Here is a 2,926-nt window from a genome sequence, read left to right as displayed (position 1 = left end):
ACTTCGATCCATTAGTGATAAACAGATGAGGGGATGTGCTTTGTGTAAACTGATCCTTCAATTGTACACTGAAATGGCCTGTACTATGTCAAGTTGAAATTTCTATGTAATTACTACTTGTCCAAGTTCCTCATTTTGTCTTGCTGCAACTGCAATCTACATTGTCGCCATGCTAAGTAAAAATCTTGATGTTTTGTGGTTATATTTGCAAGCAACCATGGAGTCCATGGGAAGTGCTGCTCTAAGCATTGGGTCGACTAGGGCAATGGGAGTTGAAGATGATGCCAACAGCTTTGCCATGGTAAATTATTTGTTATATTGGTCACAGGCATACGTCACATAGTTATTCCACCTCATGGGTTTTTCTAAAAATTATAGGGCATGATCCAGCAGGTTGAAAATGATGGAAATAGCTACCACACGCCAACACGAACTAGCAGTCTTCCGTTTTGTGTAAGTAGTTTTTGGTCTCACGTCCAATGCATGAGTTGTAGTTTATGAATTAAATATCTTTTTATTTTCCCTATCCAGGGGTCAAGATATGAGCCTGAGTGTGATGCTAACATACAACCTGTAATTGGTATGCAATTTGACACCTGGGAGGAAGGTATGGCATTCTACAAAATGTATGCTCATGAAGTCGGGTTTTTGATTCGCACATGGACGACACACAAAGATGAACATGGTGTATTGTGGAAGAGGTTTGTTTGTTCTAGGGAGGGTTGGAGGAAGGTGGCTCAGGGAGAAGAAAGGATAAAGCCTAAGCGAAAATTCAAGTTAACAAGGTGTGGTTGTGAGGCTATGATTGGATTGAAGAGGCAGGATGATGGCAAATATAAGGTCGCCCGGTTTGTTCCATCACACACTCACCAACTTATTTTGCCAAGTAAGAGACATCTTATCAAGTCAAATAGAGAAGTCAGTAGTGAGTTGAGGAGCAAACTACTTACATGTCATAAGGCAATGGTTGGCACATCCGCAGCATATCGCTTGCTTAGTGTAGAGAAGGGGGGTTAGCAAAATGTGGGCTGCACAAAGCGTGACCTCCAAAACTCTCACCGTGATTTTAAAAGAGCAATTAAGGGAGCAGATGGACAGATCATAGTAGATATAATGAGAAATAAGCAGACTGCCAATCCAGCATTCTACTTTGATTACCAAGTCGATGAGAATGACAAACTTATAAATATTTTCTGAGCGGATAGCATATGCAGAAAGAATTACTCATTGTTTGGTGAAGTTGTTTCTTTTGACTCAACATACCGCTTTAATAGGTATAACTTGGTATTTGCCCCTTTCACAGGAGTTAACAACCACAGATCTTGTGTCACCTTTGGTGCTGCTTTTTTATGGAATGAGAAGAAAGAATCTTATATATGGTTGTTCAAGACTTTCTTGAAAGCGATGTCTGGGGTTGCACCTAAGCTCATCATGACCGATGAAGACCAAAGCATGAGAATAGGGATAGAACAGGTTTTTCCAAACACTATACATAGGCTTTGTATGTGGCACATCCTCATGAAGCTTACTGAAAAAGTAGGTGCCACCATGAAAAATAATCCAGATTTCCATGAACGGTTTATGTCATGTGTTTGGGGATCAGAGACACCAAGTGAGTTTGAGTCACAATGGTCTTCAATAATCTCTGACTTTGGGCTAGCAGATAATACATGGTTGCAGGAGAAGTACGAGTCACGCAACTCATGGATTCCAGCATATTTTATGGAGACCCACCTTGGCGGAATCTTGCGTACTACATCAAGATCTGAGAGTGAGAATGCATTCTTCAGACACTTTGCCAACCGAAATCTTGCGTTGATTGAGTTTTGGGTCAGGTTTGAAACAGCTCTAGAGGAACAACGACAAAAAGAATTGCAAGAAGACAATGCCAGCCTTCACACACTTCCTATGCTTGAGACCTGTTGGAGTATTGAGAGTCATGGTCGAGATGTGTATACTCATGAGGTTTTTTCTGAATTTCAACATCAGGTGGTGGCTGCAAGGGATTATTGTCATGTTAAATCCATTATGCAGGTTGGTGAGGTCCGGACCATTGGTATTAGCAGCAAGAGTGGCAAGGTTACAGTAGTTAGTTTCAACACTCGTACTAAGGCAGCACACTGTTCTTGTAGGATGTTTGAATCTCTAGGTATCATTTCCGTCACGTCATCGTTGTCCTAAAGAATGAGGAGTGTAATGAAATTCCTAGTCAATATGTGCTGCATAGGTGGACTAAAATGGTTATACTAGTACAGAATACGGCAAGGGGAGGAGGACGATGTGGGTAGAGAAAAGTCAGATCGCTGGATTTAGGTGTACTGCGAGGACTGTTTTGCAAATGTACCACCAGGCCCATCACCGCACCGAATCCTGTCCCTCTCTTTCGAATCCAACAACCCATACATCACGGGTGCATCTGGTGCACCAGTTCTCTCGTTTCACCAGATACGTTCTCAGTTTAGGAGAGGGTGGCCGATCCGTAAGGAAAAAAAACTGAAGCGAACATGGGTTCGTTCAAGTTACGAAGAAGAATGGGAGGTTTGGGGAGGCTCTCGCGTGGTGATGGCAGTGACTCCGGCGATCGTGGGCGGCGGCGAAGGTGTCTATGAGATGCAGCAGAGAGTGGCTCGTCCGGAGGTGGAGTCTGTGATGATCAGAGGAGACGAACGGCGACAGAACGAAGCGGAAAAACTCGGTGCTCCGGGTGCTCTAGTGAAGACAACGTGGTCGAGGGTGGCCTCTGTAGAAGTAAAGGGATCACAAGACGTTGTCAAAAAGATTGTGGAGACCGAGAGAAGTCGGAACACAAAAGGATAGGGCTCGGGACGGCTCACCGGCGTCGGAAACTTGCGATGAACTACAGCTTCTGAGGGGAGATTGGAACGTCGAGTGCATCGTCTAGAGGTAGTTTTGGCGAGAGATTTTC

The 2,926-nt window shown here is 43.8% G+C and overlaps 1 pseudogene; it reads left to right on the top strand.

Annotated features, from left to right (window-relative positions):
• The first annotated feature begins 217 nt into the window (after nt 1-217).
• Nucleotides 218-2,288, top strand: LOC147976892 (protein FAR1-RELATED SEQUENCE 5-like; annotated as a pseudogene).
• The last annotated feature ends 638 nt before the right edge of the window (nt 2,289-2,926 follow it).

Source organism: Triticum urartu, chromosome 4A, assembly GCF_056163025.1.
Source record: "Triticum urartu cultivar PI428250 chromosome 4A, HENAU_Tu73, whole genome shotgun sequence".
NCBI classification, from domain to species: Eukaryota; Viridiplantae; Streptophyta; class Magnoliopsida; order Poales; family Poaceae; genus Triticum; species Triticum urartu.
The sequence above is the reverse complement of the archived record's forward strand: the minus strand, read 5'-3'. Positions and strand labels throughout refer to the sequence as shown.